General features: G+C 36.5%; 1 pseudogene across 1 annotated transcript; it reads right to left on the bottom strand.

The window, feature by feature from the left end:
- Positions 1 to 485: 485 nt before the first annotated feature.
- Positions 486 to 17,872, bottom strand: LOC145620938 (putative serine/threonine-protein kinase SIS8; annotated as a pseudogene). The gene is made up of 16 exons (XR_014108323.1): positions 17,580 to 17,872; positions 15,243 to 15,614; positions 14,746 to 14,949; positions 11,436 to 11,627; positions 11,078 to 11,337; positions 9,772 to 9,882; positions 6,325 to 6,420; positions 5,705 to 5,791; positions 4,992 to 5,112; positions 3,885 to 4,182; positions 2,870 to 2,993; positions 2,769 to 2,788; positions 2,318 to 2,474; positions 1,471 to 1,759; positions 1,297 to 1,369; positions 486 to 718 (listed from the first exon to the last, which is right to left on the bottom strand). The product of XR_014108323.1 is annotated as a putative serine/threonine-protein kinase SIS8 (transcript).
- Positions 17,873 to 19,079: the final 1,207 nt, after the last annotated feature.

Genomic DNA, 19,079 nt, shown 5'->3' with positions numbered 1-19,079 from the left:
TTTCCAACACCCTTTCCAAAATTATCGTCGTTTTCAATACTTTGAGTTCCTAGGTTGATGAGATTCTATGTGCTCTGCAATCCACTAGATATGGGAATACCACTTTTAGGGTTTGGCATGAACGAATGACTGATAATTCCCAGAAGTTTATGCTTCATATTTTGCTACAATCTGTGAGACTGTGATTAGGGATTCTGTTATTGAGCTTGTTCCTTGTTGGCTTGATAGCTTTCACAGAGAGAAGGGCTTAAATGAGGGAAGGAGGAATTAGATGGAACACACAAGAAAGAGGGTGAGAATATTAAAAAAAAAAAAAAAAAAAAAAAAAAGAGCACACAAGCTGCACATTACGATAATCTTTTTCCATTACTGAGAATTTACTGGGGTTTTGGTCTATGTGTGATATACTTGTATGCAATTCACTATAGTTGTAACTCTTTTCAACAGTTTACTGCTGATGTGAAATTCTCTAAGATGTAATTATCTTCGCAATTCAAATTATAATCTCCCCTTTTTCCATTTCAAAATTTGAAATATCATCTACTAAGTTTACAACAAAGAGAGCCGGAAACATGGTAATAATGGTAACAACTCTATTCCTCTACTAACATTCTCTCGCTATACAAGGATGTGAATTAGCAAAGTGCATATTCGCAGTCAAGCAAGCGGGAAAGTATCTCCTTGCAGTTTGGTCGTTCATGTGGTTCTGCCCAACAATCTGCAACAATCAAATCAGACAATGAGCTCCTAAGTCCCAACAAAACAATCTTATGATGCCAAAAGAAAATGAAGAATTTTAATATAGTCAAGTTAGTATTCAACAATTAACTTTTACTGGCAGTGCCACTCCAAAACAACAATGGTTCATGGGACTTAACTTCATAGTAGAAGTTAAGGTTCAAAAAAAATTACATGGGTTTTGTTTCCTGACATTAGTCAAGCAAAGATAGTTGACTCGTGTGTCATGTACTCTCAACCATGGTGAACATTCTATATGGACTAGAGGACGCATCTTTAGATTAGAACAAGGTCAATATTCTACTGGTCTAGCAGCTACTGTTTTTTAACTAATCTTAATTCAAGTAAACACTAACAATATAGTGAACAAGAATCATATAACATGTACTCTATTTCATTATTTCTATTAAACCAGCTCAGCACTTTACCTATTCTGTATACGTCAACCAAACTGATTTTCTACAGCTCACTATATGTCATGCACTTCAAGTAAATAGTTGGCAAATCAATGAACTCTCAGCTATACAAGAAAAGATGTAGCAATAATCAGAAGAGTACCTGTAATGAGCCGACCAAGAGGTCCTTCAGGAATTTCTAAACGTGAACCCTCATTTGCAACGGCATAAACCACCTGCAAAATAATGTCCAGATTAGGCAAAACCAAAATTAGTTCACAAAATTTTACCTTCTTCAGATCCAACAAGCAAACTTAGCAAGGTAAATACTAAATACCTTTTCCGGTGGTACACCTTCCCAAGGCCTGCTCAGAGTACAGAGCTCCCACATGATGACACCAAGGCTAAATATGTCACACTTTTCTGTAAAAGGTTCATTCCGTATGAGTTCAGGAGCCATCCATTCAGGAGTTCCAGCAGATGAAGAGTCTCCGATGGATGAGTCTGTCATTATCCTTGACAATCCAAAATCACATATCTTTACTGTCCAATGTTTGTTCACAAGACAGTTAGCACTCTTCAAATCACGGTGAACAATCTTCATTCGGTGTATGCACATCAACCCTCTGTAAGTGGCACACAGAAACTATGGTAAGTTTGCATTCATAAGATTTAACAAACCTTAATAGATGAGAGTGGTCCAACCTAAGCCAAAAGCCAACGGTAATTCATCAATCACACAGCATATTCTAGTTTGAGATATAATTTCATCCAAATGTAAATGTAGATGCTCATGATAGAAAAGCAGGACATTTGACTAAGCTGTCAGAGTTATCCTTTTTAGCAATAATGACCCATGAAGGATAAATACCTTACTATTTTCTCCTGAATTACACATTATTCATGCAACCCTGGGAACTTGAGAAGTACTATCATTTTTACGCCGTACAATCATACCCCATATGAGTAGCATAATTGCCATTTTCAACACTCAGCTTAAATTTGAATAATTTGGTCTGGATAACGGTAACACTTCAATTGAGTTCAACACAGAAAATTGTAAATCATTCAACGACTGAGGAGTTCAGTTTTCATCTCGTAGCAAGAGTATCAGTCACAAACGCAATATGAAGTAGAAAAATGACAAAAAGTAGTTTTAAATATAATAGCATATTCAGACAAACCTGCATATATCACGTAGCATTTATAATCTCCTCCTCCAGCTAAGCTTCTTCTTCTGACCACTCAGGTGGATCAGATAATACAAAGAACCCATTTCCATGTATTCTGTGACCATTGATAAGCGTGGTGGTTTTGTGCAAGCACCAAGAAACAAAATAACTGCAGAAAGACCAATAGTAAATGAGAATATAACAAGACAACAAACTATGAAGTACTATGCTGTTCAGTATTAACAATATTTTTCATAATAAGTAACGCAGAACTGTAGGCTTCCCAGATGAGTATTTAAAATCCCAATTAATATGTTTGCCAAATTCTAAGGCTTACTCCTATCTATCACAGATGATCTTGATTATACAATTTATACTTGGTTCTAGGGCCAAATTTTGCAAATGAAGAGCCAGATGCAGATATTATTTTTGAAATGCAATTATAACAAGATAAGATGGTTACCATTTGGGTGTCAAAGGCGGCTGGAGGCAACACGGGAAAAAGAAAAGGTGTTAGATTTCACAAAACAAAAAAGAACATAAAGAAATAAACAAATGTAGTACCTAAGAATAGCTATTTCATTGCAGAAATCCTCCATGTTTTCAGAAGTCAGATCCTGCTCTAAAAACAATTTGATTGCAACATCCGTCCCATTCCATATTCCTCGAAAAACTTCCCCAAAGAATCCTAGTTAATGAAGAAAGATAACATAATTAACAAAAAAATGGTAATTATACTTTATAAAATGGGGTAGCAAAAAGATCTGTTAAAAAGTACTCATTTCAATCAAAATTAATAGTCACATATACTATAATAATTGTATCAAAAAAAAAAAATAAAAATAGTCACATATACTATTTTATGTTTACATCTTCAACTGTGGAGAAAGTTGTCACCTTTCATTAAAAACAATTTGATTTGTTTGTATCTTCAATTTTGCTCCGTAGTAACAGAAAAACAACAGAATAAAGATCTTTAACCAAGTCTTAGAATCTGACAAGTAGAAAAGGAATGAGACTCCCATAGACTAAATAAGGATTTCAATCAGAGACATGCCATAAAAGCAATCAAAACCCAAGTTAGACCTTTGGTTCAACAATTTCCTTTAAACTTATAAACCAATAATCAAAGCCTATTAGTTTGTCACTGAATCCAAACAAAATAATGTAGACAGAAGGTAGTTGACACGTCAGGTGGATATGATCTCTAATAGAGAGCCTTATGAAGGACACATGAGGCCTGCCATACAAGTGTCTGATTTTATCCTTTTCCAGCTGCACAACTGCAAAATTTTAGGCCTGTCAATCTCCACAACCATTCCTTTGGCACATCGTTTATACATTACCATCCACATGTTCAATCTATCTTACATTTCCTAATTCCTAGGCTAATTAATCAATTTTACCCTTAACATTGTTATCGTTATGCAGCTAAGAGCCTAAGAGTACCAAATACAGACAGCTTAGACTTGCAATGAACACCTGGACCACAGTTACAGCACACTTACAGTAGCATCAGCAGTTCCTAACAGTTTCACAGCTCCAGTACACAACAGAAGAGCAAGAGAAGAGGGCTTACCGATTCCAACACGAGTTCCAACAGTCAACTCAGAAAAATCAATATTCCATTCATCATAAGGAAGCAGGGATTTGTCACGATACATGCGCGCTTCCAAAATTTTATTCCATGTTGACACCATTTCATCACTTGGAGCCTGTCCTGATGTCATATTCCTTTCTAAGGCTCGACTCATGTATTGATGAGGAGATGATGGTAGTGATACAGCTTTTTGAGTACTTTGCTCCCCATGTAGAGCATATAAAGCAGATCTGGCCCCAGAAATTTCATCTCGATTCCCAAGACGGAAATCAGAGGCCTGAATGTGGAAGGATAAATTGGTCATACACTCTCGTCAAGAACGTTTTTCTTTTTGGTATGATTGATCAAATATTCAAGAAAACATTTGTTGTACTAGATTTTCAAGCAGGCTTACATGGTCCCTAAAACACATGCAACACTTTACATCTGTTCCCAAAGGAATAATAGAAAAAACTAATAAAATAAAAATTTGAAGTCTAGACAGAGATTTGAGCAACAATGTGCTATCAGATAGGATATTGACTATCAGAATCCACCTTACAAGTTTTTGTAGTCAACTCAAAAAAAATAAAATAATAAATAATAAAATAAAATGATTTGGAATAAGGAAGATTTGTAAATCAAAGAACTATGTTGTACATATTAACCAGTAGAATAAACATTTTTTTTCATACATTAAGGGGACGTTTGGTTAGAGTATTCAAAACAGAGTGGAAAGGAAACATATAAGAGGGAGAAAAGTAATCATTTTACTCTTACCTTTAAATTTGTTTGGTTTAACCATGAAAAGGAATCGCTTACACCTAACTCCCTTTCTTTTTGTTTAAAGAGGGTAAGGGTAATTGTTACCTTAAGTTTTAAAGAGGTAACAAACAGGTGGAAACCATTACCCCTAGGTAATGGTTATTGTTACCTAAACCTTCTAACCAAACCATTGGCAACGGTAATAGTTAAATTGAATCCGTTTTCAACCCAAAATAACTCTTACCAAACATGATAGAATCTAGAGAGGAAACTGTATATCAAAGAGTAATTCCCTTTTAGACCAACATACATACAGTCTACTATAAAGTGAAACCTACATACATTTGTCTCAGGATTGACACCAGCGTTAGTACTGCTGGGCGAAGTGGGAAGAGACCTGTCCTCACCCCGATCTCTCAATATACGGTTTTGCTTCAACGTCTCATTCATTGCTCGCACAGCCCTGAAAATTTAAAACACGCATACATAAGAATGTAAACCATACCCGCAATATTAATAAAGCAAGTAATTAAGGATTTCCAGGGTCAAACAATTCTCTTTAATATGAACCCTGCTCAAGCAAGCAACCAACAACATAAATTGTTCAAGTAATATAATATAAAACAAAAGGCATAATATGTCAGTTTGGCATTTCATGTATCCGAGTGGCAGAACAGTATTTTATAATTTGTCTGGCTCATACAAGGAAACAATCACAGCAGATGCATTTTGGGCCAGAACAGCTCAACTTGCATCCATCACAAAAGATGACTGTCACGTCTGTCAGTCATTCTCCAGGAAACAATAATAATCTGGATGAAATCCAGAAAAGTACAATAAGTTTGATGGTTGAAAATCATGAAGAAAAATAATACAGGCACAATTCACTTAAAACACTAATCAACTTTTTCCTGCACAGTATAATGATAAAGTCAGCCCGTGTACCTGATCACCTGATGCCTCACTATAAAACAATTCTATTCCCAGACTGATAGATTTGACCAACATTCTTTGACAGATGTGCAAGCTTAAACACAAACACCAGAAACACAAACCTCACGATATCGTCACCAATTTCTGGGGTGATGCTGATGCTCCTTCGTCGTAATCTACGAGCTTCAGATGTTGGTACACCAACTGATCTGTACACAAGAACCAAAAGCAGAATTTTTTTTAAATAAGAGAGAGACAAGAGTGCAAACATTGGCAAAACTTAAACAAATCAAAGGCCTCCTACCTTCACACCCTCAAATCAAGAGGGCAACCTAGGAATGGTACAAACCAAAGGAAATCCCTAAGAAAATGGCAATATGAATTCTGTAAAGTTTTTACTAATGTTAAAACAGATAAGTTATGCCATCGTTAGGATTAATGTTCCAAGATGCAATCCCTTGATAGATCATGCCGTTGTTATAAAATGGACAATCTGGGAATGTTACAAACCACGGAAGATCCCTAAGCAAATTCAGAGATGAAATCTTTAGAGTTCTTAGTAAAGTTAAAGAAGACAAGTTATGCCATCGTTAGGAAGGATATTCCAATAAAGATCAGGATCAAATTCAACCAATTTAGGACTCTGCCTCACTATATACCTCAAATTCTCAAAATATGATTCAGAGGCTTTTCCTTTTTACCATACAAACATTTAGCAGAGTAGAATTTAGATGTTACAGACCTTGATGAACCAGCATCATCAGCAAAATCTCTAAAGGTTTTTCTTTCACCACCAAGCATTGACCGACCTCGTGCGCGGAGTGAAGGATGCTCAGGACTACAACCATAAAAAAAATATATATATATAGATAAGCAAAATCCAGAAGCCATACATCTATCATACATCTAAAAGTTCAACGACATGGTTTTTGACATACTTTTTGACATAAAATACCACCAAATGAACAGCATAAGCACACTTATGTGACCCATTCCCTTAAATAAGAGATGCAAATCACATTACAAGAACAGATAAGCTCCTTTTCATTTTATTTTCCTTATTTGTATATTTCCCCTTTCTATGACAGAGAAAGGTTTAACAAAAATTAAAAATAACAAAAAGAGCTACTAGACAGTTTTGGGCAAAAACTTAAATAACCAAGCAAAGTACAGCAGTTGGTTTCTTAAAAGCACTGATTTCATGGGCTCAAGGCCACATGGTAAGCTAATGAAATCATTCAGTTAATCACAAGAAAATCATTGTCATGGACATCTGTTATACAATTAGGGATTCAGGAGCACTGGTTGTTTTTAACATTTTATCCACAATCATAAGACATTTATAAGAAGAAAGTCCTGGTTTGATATGTTTGTGTAGATTAAAGAAGCGGAAAGGGAAACAAAAATATCACCACCATTCACCGTATTACAACCTTTACCACTAAGAGGACTTCAAACATAATAATCTATCCAATGCTTTTAGGGTCACCAACAACTAACATCAGACACCCATCACACCACCCTCTCCAAAGAGGTGGCGACCTCCAACAAGACTACAACCATCATCCCCCCCCCCCCCCCCTTCATTTTATTTTCTCTTTCACTCTTTTTCTCAAATCTAGATCTCAGGAATTCAGGTGGTTATGGGAAGGGTTTTTAAGTGGTGGGGGTACGTAATTGGTGGTGTGTGAATTTTTGATGGATGAGGGTGAATTTTCAGGTTGGATTGGGGTGTTATAGGGTTAGAGGCAGTGGTTGGGTGGATTCTATGGAGGCTAGCAGTAGTGGTTTGGTGGATTTTGTGAAGTTTGGTGGGTTTGGTACTTTGGTGGTGACGCCAACAATGGTGGTGAGGCCGATGCTGCTGAAGGTGGACCGGTGGTGGTGGGTTGATGCTGATAAAAAAAAAGGTGCCAACGGTGGTGAACTAGTGGTGAGGATGGAGGTAGATTTATGGTGGTGTGGTGGTGGCTAAGGAAAGGAAATTAAAATGAGTAGAGGGGAGGGGAGAATCAACTTAGAAAAAACTTTGGGAAAATGGAGAAGGTAAAGGCAATGACCTAAATATCACTACAAATGTCAACAAAGGGAATCAACTCTTTTGATCCTCTTACCCTTTCCAAAATACCTTGTACCAAATGCCCCCTAGCTACAGTTTGTAAAAAAGTGAGTGGGCTTAAGAAAACAGTGGATAAAGTTAGTATAAAGAATGAAAAAGTGGGTGGGTATAAGAAAAACGTGGATAAGGTAAGAGAGTGAGTGGAGAGATGTAAACAGTGTGGAGTAAGAAGGGTAAGGTAGTGAATAGGGTTTGCCAACCATGATTAAAATAAAATAAGTCAAACTTTCTGAAACACCCCACGAAAACTGAGTCGGACATTCCTGATCAGAAAAAGCATATATTATCAATATCTAAATACAAAAAAGAAGGCAAAAGGCAACTCAAGTGCAGCACTGCATTTTGATAGAATAATTTTATGACAGATATTACTGAATTGTCATACGAGAGTTTGGAGGCAGAAATTTTCTTCTGCAGAGGCAATAAATGGCTACATCAGTCATCAGGATTAGCCAATGAACCAAAAATGTATTTTCCCAAGTCCCAAGTACTTAGCTATTAAATATTAGACCTAGTTTAACCCAGATCTCCACCACAAGGGAAATATAAAACCTAGTTATGAACCTACAGTGTTCCATGGCTTGCATTCTCAATGCCAGTATACAAATGTTGCATTACCTACTACAGAAACATATAAATTATGCTATAAGATACAGGATCTGCATCCACTTCAATTTTTTGGAAAAAAATAAAATAAAAAATTTGAAAAAGTAGCTAGCTATTTGATTTTGACAGCAATAAATGAGAAGACAAACATGCTAACTTTCCTCAATTGCATCTAGTGTTCTATAAAATGAAATCATGTTGACAGACAACATAGCGCGAGAGCTGATATGCAACAAAGGCACAACCTACTTGTACTAGTACACACAAATCAACAAAGGAACTTAACATTTTGTGTGACTAAACAAAGAACTGATACAACATAACAAATCAAAGAAATGCCATTAACAAAATGTAGTCAGCATCTAGTTTCATTAAAATGATTAATCTTCTTAGTAGTAGACAGAAGATAATTTTAACCACATATGAGGAATAGAAATGAAATGCCAAGACCTCATATCTCCTTAGTTTAAGATACCAGGAAATTGACAGGTACTATATATTATGATGCTAATTTGGTATACTAGTATAGAATTATTTCTTTTCAATATTAGAATCGGCAACAAGCACTACTAGAGCATCATTTATGTATGTCATTAACTATTACTCCCTCCATTTTAAAATACTTGCTCCACTTTCCATTTCTGGCCGTTTTTGAATACTTGCTCCATTTCCTTATTTGGAAAGCTTTTACAATATTTAACTCCTTTCTCTCAACTAGTGGACCAACATAAATCATATTTTATTAATTTCATATTCTCTCTCCTTCATTTCTATCAACTACTTTTACTTTTTACAATTTTTTATTCTTCCACTTACCCCACTACCTCCATATTTTATTACTTTCTGCAATTTCTCCTAAAACTCCGCACATAGAGAAATGAAACAAGTATTTAAAAATGGAGGGAGTAGTATTAACCATCACTTTTGTACATCATTAATCAATTATACTAATCTCAGTTCAACACAAAGCAATATTAACCTTCGCAATAGATGTCAAGATTGTCAACTAGGATGCCCAAACGGCTTAAGATTTCAATAGCCAAATTCTAGTAGCTAATTTCAAACCTAATGAACAATAACTGCAGAATTAGGATGCATTTTCAACAAACATATCAAAAAATAATAAAAAAAATAATAATAAAAAAAATCCTCATCACTTGAAGATGGAAGTGGAACCAAGGAACACCTTGAACTAGCAGTCCGCTGTTCAGCAATGACCTTCCTCCGACTCCGTCTCCAAAATGTAGTCGCAATGTTCAGTTCACTATGTGATAAACTGAGGCTTGTTAAAAAAATCAGCCCAACCTGAGCACTAATATGGCAAAAATTGAACTAGAAAGACACACAAATCCTTAATTGGTATATGTATTTATTAAGATACCCCCTTACCCAGAGAGAGAGAGAGTGAGAGAGACTCAAGTCCTTGGCATAAAATGTCGAAGTAGATGGAAACGGGTCAAATACCTCAATTTTCTTTCAAGAGTAGCAGTTCTAAGCACTCTATTTTGCAGCGAAGGACCAGCAGCATTCATATCAAACCTCCTCGCGAATTGACCAGTATCATCTTTCTCTGCACTGAAGTAAATAAAGAACATTGACAAAATGTATCTAGCAACCATGTCTATGGGTCGATATGGAGCAACCCTCGCCTTTATGTTACATACATTGAATGGACCTAAGAGATACAAGACGCAGAACTATACTTAATCATGTTGAATCTTCAATTAGTTTTAGATTTTAATATATAAATTAACCATTTTCAAAGCATACCTAAACAACTACAATTTATGAAAGAAAATATTGAAGCTAAAGTTGCAAATATTGACGCTTACATCAACCCAAAGATACACCAGTAAGGACAGAGGAGAGTTAAAATAACTGAAATGTTAGATGCTCAGGGAGGCCAAAGAAGACTTGAATGGAGGGAGGTAAAAATAACATGAAAAAAATGAGTTTGCAAGAGCAAGCAATATTCAGTAGAATTGAAAAAGATCTTTGAGAACGACCACAGGAGTTAAAAAAGTATCTGATGGGCAAGTGGCTAGTGGTTTAAAAACTGACCAAGAAACTTCTTAGTGGCCTGATCAGTTTATTTACACATTGCAGTATTGCACCAGGCTATTCATATCATCACAGCTTCTCCAGGAACACCTCCCCGTATCAATATAAAAATAATTTTTTCCAAGTGGACTTTCACAGCCCGAGTCGACAACTAGACATACATATTCCATCCCTCCTCCAGGTGCAGTTTTTTTTTTTGTTCAGTTACTTGACAGTGTACACCAATGGTTTAGAAATAAAATTATATCCACAAAACCAGGAGAAGGTAGTAATAAATAACACACATCTCAACAAACTATAACCCTCACAAAAACAAACCCTTTGAACCCTAAAGTTTTCAATATGCTCCAAATAAACCCACCATCAATTTTTTCTTTCTTCCAAAATAGAACAACCTTTATCAACAACATCAATGTCTGGATATCCTTTTCAAAACATAAGATGCAGATGCTCAATGCGAGAAAATATAAAAAACTACCAAGAAGGAAACAACATTTTCTGAAAAAAAAAACCCTCCACTTGTTTTAGTAGGAGATTCAAGGATCTATATAATATTTACAGACATGAACAATCATATACCACAACTTAATATATAATAGGACATACAATCTTTCTGGACACCATATCAAAGCCTGAATTGCCAATAATATAAGAAATTAAGATTACTTTTTAACATATAATAGGACATAGCAATCTTACTCCAACTAACCTTTCTTGATCAACTCTTTCAGAAAATCCACACATAGGACTGTTGGGCTCAAGTGGAGAGTCACAAGAATCATTTTCTGCAGAGTCACTCTCCCCTGCTGCAGAGATATGGGTTAAAAAAATAGCCCTGGTAGATCGAGGAATCAGTTGACCAGGAAACCTCATGAGATCAACCAGAAGTTCCACTGAATTCAATACTACTACCACAGACATATGCTTAGATGAATCTGCACACTCAATTCTTTCATCATTGGGCAATCCCTGGAAGAAAAAAATATGGAAACAGAGACTAGATACATTAAGACAAGATAACATTGAAAAAAGAATTCTGAACCAGTCTCAAGATGAGGGTAACATACCACCATAAGCTTACTCTCTAGACCAACAGTATCTGCCAGAACTTTGAATAAAATTGCACGAGGACGACATGAACCATTTTTTATTTGACCAAGCAACTGAACCCCACGAGACATGGAACCTTGAGAAGCTTCCTCTAGAAGAGACTTCACAGGACTGGATTCCAAATTAGGACGTTTATAGAGATCAGAAACCTGTCAGAGTAACAGTAGGAAGAAAATTAATATCAGTTTCATGGAGGGGCAAACAATCAAGATTTTATATATATATGTGTGTGTGTGTGTGTGTGTGTGTGTGTAAAGCTGAATTTTTACCATCAATATATATAAAATAATAGAAGAAAGGAACACAATTAAAAAAAGCATCACATTACCAGGGCTATATAATTATGTACAAAAAAATGCCAGCTAAATGAGGAAAATCTATAAGCCAAGTATCAATGAAGCACAAAACATAGTTCTCTGAATAATTCTTTGGAGAGAAAAACCAGTAAGCTCATTGTCAATGTATCTCCTAGTTTTGTACAGAAAAACACGTATCCTTTGAATCCATATGACTTATGTGCCCTATTCCATTTAAATGACATATTATCAAGTAACTCTGGTATCCATCCTGAAATTCAGCAATTTGCATCTGCATTCTATGATTTAAAGCAATTTCCAGATATTGATGTTGCTGCTGAGTGTCCTTTTTGGTATTTAATTTTTATTTGGTGATGCAAGAAAATTTTGATGGTGGGTTTATTCTGAAGCATAGAGAAAATCTTGGGATTTGGTGGGCTTGTTATGTGAGAATTATGATCAGTTGAGAACTTGAGATATGTGATAAGCAATTTCTTCCTCTTGGTTTGGTGGAAATTTTTTTTTTTTTTTTTTACTTTAAATGCATCTTGTGCCAGCTGTCAAGTAACTAAACAAAAAAGAAACCTTGACAAGATGCAATTTGTAAAATCAAACAAAATTAATGTGAAACAAAATGCCCCTTTCCTACCTTCTGTGAGATTCTATGTCGTCAATTTCCCATAAAATCTTGGGGCACACAGACATAACTTAAATTTGCAGACAAGAACCAGCAGAATAGGATAATAAAAGCAAAACCTAGGGCTTTTTTGGTTGACATGGGAACTAAAATTCAAAAGGTAATTTTTAATTCATGGGAATTTATTTCCTTCACACAATTCCTAGGAAATAGCCATAAGAAATTTGTAATTCATAGGAATTTTGAGCGACCAAGGGGGAGGAGGGTAATTTATTTCCCATGTTTTGTGGGAAGTTTTAATTCCCTTGAATTTCCAATTCCTCCATTTTCACAATTTGTTGTCAACCAAATAGTAACCCCATTTGCAAATTCCCATGAATTTTCATTGCCCACATGTTTTAAGGTTAATCAAACAAGCACTTAGAAGTTTACGAAAGCATCATGCTAACTGACCAGCAAGACAATATTATCTAGAGCAATGCATTAACACCATGGAACTATGGAAGTATTTGAATGATCATATAACTACAAGCTGATGCAGCATATTTGCACTACCCTCAGTCCCCCAATACCTTTGTCATGTCCAACTAGAGGTGATCATGGGTCAGGCCAGGCTTTGCCCAAAAGATCGGCCCAAACCCATCATTTTGGACCAAAATTGGGCCAGGCCAAAATTTTAACTGTAAATTAATTTTTCGGGCTGCCCAAACCCATTCTATTTTTTGAAATTTGGGCTGAGCCAGGGCCCCAAAATCTGTCCAAACCCGGGTTTTTTGGGCCACGCCAGCGGGCCGGGCTTGGCTTGATCAGGTCTATGTCCAACCAACCAGCACTTCCACCACCCTAAAGCTCCAATGCCATATCCAAATTCCATTTTGAGCTTGCTCCAATGCTCCACCACTCAAACCAAAAAAATTCCTCAAACTCCCATCACTGCCGCCTATGGACCAATAAACACTCTATCTTCCCAGCCACCAAACCAGGAGCTGGAAACATTATGAAAGAGTCCATGGTCATTTAGCTTTGCTAACCAGAACCTTTATCAAATCAACCCCATATTGAAACACACACGTCCATGATAGGAAACCACTATTGCCACACATAAATAAGCTGATTATGATCTAAATTTTTATGGCTACATCAGCCATCTGATGTCTTCACAAGAGGAGGAAAAGGTAAAAATTCAGAGCATATGGGCATTTCATATCACAACAAAAAATCGTACTTTAAACAACAGAAATTTTCGACCACTAAGATGTCCGTAGGTATCATGGTTTTGTTCTCGTCACCTTATTTAATTTAATGGATTCTCGTCTGAATTTTTCGATTTCTGGTCCGGTCGGGTCTAGTATGGTCAGATTTGGTCTAGTCTCATCTGGTGTTGATTTTATTGATTTTTATTTCTAGTCTAACTCATCCTCATACTATTGTTTGATGTGGATGGTCGTGATATTTCTGATTTGGTATGGCCTCATCTGGTCTGATGTTGTTTTAACAAGAATAAGTAACACAAAGTAACTAGAATATATATCTGAATTTGATTTTTTATCTGGTCTAGTTTAAAGTCTGGTCTGTTTATGTTTTAAGGTTGGCTGGGTAATTTGACGGATTGAGTTCTTAACAGCCATAAAATTAACCTACCGAAATTATGGCTGATTTTAGACACCTACCGCATCAACCGAAATACCGAACAATGCTTTTTCATCAAATCCGACAACCCGGCAAACCTTAAAACAAAACCCAACCCCCTCACTTGTATCACCCACCTCCTTTTTTCCTTTCACATTAACAATTAGCTCATCAACTTCCTATCTCTCATCCACCTCCTTCCCTAGTATCAATTACCTTCTCTTTCATCAACCTCCTCCTTTTAGCTGACGGGCCCAACCCCATCCACTTGAGAATAAAGCTTTGGTTTTGTTGTTGTTAGACAAATGTGAAAATTCTAATAGAAAGAAAGGACATAATATAAATCATGGATATAAATAAACAGTATTATACATAACAAAGAATGATTGTAAATAGCAATTTCGAAAGTAATGGTGAAAGAAGTGATTGTATAATTGATGCCAAAGGTGGGGCTTCCTCTTTCTTATTTCGTTGGAAAATTTTACTTTTCGTGCGGCATTTTGGTTCACCCCATCCAAGAATGAGAGTATAAATTTAGGGATTGTATAAGCAAATGAAACTGTAACAATAAAGAGAAATAATAAACAACTAGATAGAGAGGTTAACAAATTATAGGCTAGAATATATATAAAATGATAAATATCAAGTTAAAAGCCAAAATAACGAGGTAGGAGTGACAAGACAATATTGTTAAGTAGTGCTTACCAATCCAGCAATCTTCTTTATTATAGCAGCCGGATTTGAGTTTAATCCTTTCACTAAAGCCGTTATAAGTTGCTTTAACATATGAAGTTTCTTATCCCTCTGGGCATCTACAAGAATTATATCAGCCCTGAGGCCGTCAGCTTCCAAAGTAGAAAGCTCATCTAGCATAGGAAGACGATCAAACATCTCCTTAAGCTTCTTATCCTGCAACATATAACGCATCAATATGTTAAGTCTCATAACCATTGTGATAAGCAAGTTTAGAAAACTTTCCTTACCTAACCATCATTCATGCAAAAATAAAATAGAAGAAATAAGAAATAAAAAATTACAGATGGACCATTTTTCTCTGGCAACCAACAATCCAACATTACTAACACCACCTATGACCTAATGTATTAACAGTAGTAAAATTTCAGTTCTACCTAAACCACATTTTAAAATAACATAAAATGATAAAAGCAGATGAAAAAACAGGTACAAGAAAAGCTACTTACCGGAACAACAGAATAAAAGCCATTTGGAATAGCTTCAGAGAGCACTCCAGTGCTCCAGAGAATCTGAGATGCTGTCTCAGAGAACTGCTCATCCTGCTCATTGTGTCTAATGGCTTCCTTATGTTCTTGAGAAGTCAAAGAAACCGATCCAAAATCTTCCACAAAATCTGAATCCCACCAGGTAGAATTAGAAGACCTCTGTTCTGTTTGCCCAGTATCATCATGTGTCTCTTCCATGTTGTCAAATATTTGGAATGCAAAACCATTTCGCCCCCACTTATTACCCCATAAAAACCCCTTCCCATCCAGATGTGGTATCAAAACAACAAATCATTGGCTTAATTTGCATCCCATGACCTTGAGGCACACAGCCTGTGCATTTCAGACAATAGAATCAAATCAGTTTTCCTATAAATTAAAATCCTCCCATCACCTATATTGGTAAAGGCAACAAAATAGGGTTGGCATCCCATACATATAAAAGTAAATCAGTTAAACTCAGGTGAAAACAGCAGCTAATGAACTCAGTTGATACATATTTTTTTAAAACATCCTCTTCAGATGACCTAATACAATTGAAACCCAGTACCCAACTTTCAATGCCTGCAGTGAAGTCTATTCTAATTCATTCTGACCAGACTTTCATCCCAAAGCTACATCCAAAACATTACTAGGAAGAAAAACGATAACAATTAGCCAATAACTTCTTCAAATGATATAAATGGAGGACAGAAGTTCCAAGCACACACATAACAATTCGACAAATTAGATGTTCTCATATCATTCGCAATATTTTACACGGATAAATCAAAGGCCTCACAGAATACAGATCTTAATAAATATTTGTGCTGGTTAAAGAAACAGCATACATAATAATAATGCAGTAGAACATGACAACATATTTTATAGAAAATTTCCCACTATACTTTATTTTTCCACTCTTGGGAGCCAAAGGTTGAGTAGACCCTCCATAAACAATAACATTGAAATGATTAAAAGAAAACCTTGTCTACATATTCTTCTAGAAAGATTATTAATTGTTCTTGGAGATATCCAACATACATGATAGGTTTGGATTTGTCAGAAACTATACACTTACTCTACTTTCTCTATTTTTGGTTACTTATACTTAAGGAAAGATATATTAATGTGGGTTCCTTTCAGATTCGGCTCGGTATATATTTTCTTTTTATAGTTTTTACCTATTGATAATTAGAGATATTAATAGTTGGAGACATGCATTGCCAAGCATGAAAAGAGAAGTGTCTGATCTAAAAAAAACACAGGAAGTATATGAAATAAGTATACTACTCACGAAAATTACAAGAACAACATATAGGGTATTATCTATATATGATACTCCGTACACAATTTGTTGCGATCAATTAATTTGCAAAGAACCCCGATCGTTGGTAACTCGACAGAATGACATCCCAATAATGTTGATCTAAGATTTCTGAATTCACAAACTAACACAAAGGTCAGCAACCAAAAGCAAGTAACGAGATAAATCAAGCTTAAGTAGGTGGCATCAGCATAACCACCAATGTCATTTCGAAAGTGGTTCATTATAATCTTTTCCTATTTAGTTATAGTTAATTAATGCTTCAATATATGAAGCAACAAAATCCCCGGCTTCCCGCAATCCTGCAATGACAACTTACTGCTAAGCATATTCTAATATTACTACAACCAGCAAGTCATAAATGAACCATCACCTAAATGAACCATCACCTGAAAACCTATACAAATGTCTAGAGTTCTCGGCGCAACTAGTTAGCCTAACAAAAGGATATCTAATGATTGCCCAACGAATCAAATGCATTTTTTTTTTTTTTTTGAGAAAAACGAATCAAATGCATAGTAGTACAGAATACACAACAAGAATCTTTAAGTGGTGCACAAAATTTAAGCTCACAATTCTTAACACCATTGACAAGATTTCCAAATGTCATAGTCGTCATTGATCAAACGACCCTCAACGACGAAACCAGATAGTTCGTAAGCATTAAACTAAAGAATTTGCTTTCTTCCAAAATAAAAATCTAACGAATTAGCAAAAGATTAATTAGTTTCCAAAAATACAGCAGAACGATTAAAACCCTAATACGATCTTGAGTAATTACAACGATTAAAGCATTATAAACAACACATTAGCAACCAAATCTGACTCAATCAATCAAGATTAGCCGCATTAAAATCCTTCTCTAGCAACAAAATCGGTCGTTATAATCCAGAATAATCATAACAAATAGTTGAAGAAATAGAACCCTAAATCAAATCAACCAAACCCTAGATTGCGAAATCAAAAAATTAAAAAAATAACAAAAATGTTACCTCAGAATCTGGTTTGAATGGAGAGAGAAAACTCAGAAGCTTCTTCAATGGAGAATTGAGAGTGCGCAAGAATGTAGAATTCGGAAGATTGATGAGAAACCCAGTAGTCGGATCCAGAAGAAAGAAGAGAGAAATGAAAAATGGAAGATTTATTGATTTCGATTTTATTAAAGATTGAATTAATTTGTTAATGTTGAAGATGATCTGAAAGAAAGTGAGAAAATTGAAATGGAGGAGAGAGAAAAGGGTGGGGTAGGAAGGGAGGGAGGACGTGAGTCACGTGCTGGTTTGAGAAAGAGAAAGAGAAAGAGAAAGAAAGAGAGAAAAGGAGTGTTGTTGTTGTGAGATCTTTAGGGGGGGAAAGAAGCAGTGTCCGACAGCCAGCTGGCAACGTGGTGGCTCACCAACATCCACACACCTTCGTCCGCGTTTTAATTTTTGAAATATCATTCATTTTTGGAAAAGTTATAAAATCCAACCTATACACACCCAAAAGGAAAAATGGAAACTAATAATCCCACCTTTGCCACTTCTGCTCAAAATAATCCCACCTTTTCGAATTCCCAAAATAATCCCACCTTTGACCCCCATCTGCTCAAAATGAGCCTTTTACCGGTTTGTGAAATTGTTAACTTATTTTAGAAGGTGACTTGCCACGTGTCACCTTCTGATTGGTACAATTTTAAATTTTGCAAATTTAAAAAAAAAAAAAAAAAAAAAAAAAAAAAAAAAAAACTTCCCACCACCGTCCACCGCATCAGACACCACTTCACCACCCCTGCCCTTTCCACACCTCCCTTTCCCAGTTTCATGGGTGAGATCGGGGTTTGTGGGTGGTCGGGGTTCGTGGGCGGCGGTATTTCGGGGTGTTTTGGGTTTAGTGGGTGGCCTGGTCGGGGTTCGTGGGAGATTCGGGGTTCGTGGGTGGTTCGGGTTTCGTGGGTTGGTCGGTGTTCTGGGGTTGGTGGGTTTCGTGGGTTGGTCGGGATTTCGAGGTTGGTGGGTTTCGTGGCTGAGATCGACAGGGGTGGTTTGGGTTTCGTGGGTGGTCGGGATTAGTGGGTGGTGGGAGTTTGTGGTGGCTGGGGTTCGTGGGTTTTGTGGGGAGATTGGCACTTTGGGGGTGGTTTGGGTTTCGTGGGTGGTCGGGATTTGTGGGTGGGTGGTGGGAGTTTGTGGTGGCTGAGGTTCGTGGTGGCTGGAGTTCGTGGGCAGTGGTATTTCGGGGTGGCTGGGGTGGTTGGTGTTGAGGGGGGTTTGTGGGTGGATGGTGGTGGTATTTCGAGGTGGCTGCCACTGGCTGGGGTGGTTGGTGTTAGGGGGGTTTTGTGGGTGGATGGTGGTGGTCGGGGTTAGGAGATAGAAAGAAGGTGGGGGGTTAAGTGGTGATGTGGTGGTGCTTATGGAAGGGTGGTGGTGGTTATGGTGGATAGCTAAGGTGGGAGATGAGAGATTGAAAAAAAAAATGTTAACCTGCTAAACAAGTTATGGGTTAAAAGG

The sequence above is a fragment of the Chenopodium album genome, chromosome 27 (assembly GCF_948465745.1).
Source record: "Chenopodium album chromosome 27, dcCheAlbu1.1, whole genome shotgun sequence".
Lineage (NCBI taxonomy): Eukaryota > Viridiplantae > Streptophyta > Magnoliopsida > Caryophyllales > Amaranthaceae > Chenopodium > Chenopodium album.
The sequence above is the reverse complement of the archived record's forward strand: the minus strand, read 5'-3'. Positions and strand labels throughout refer to the sequence as shown.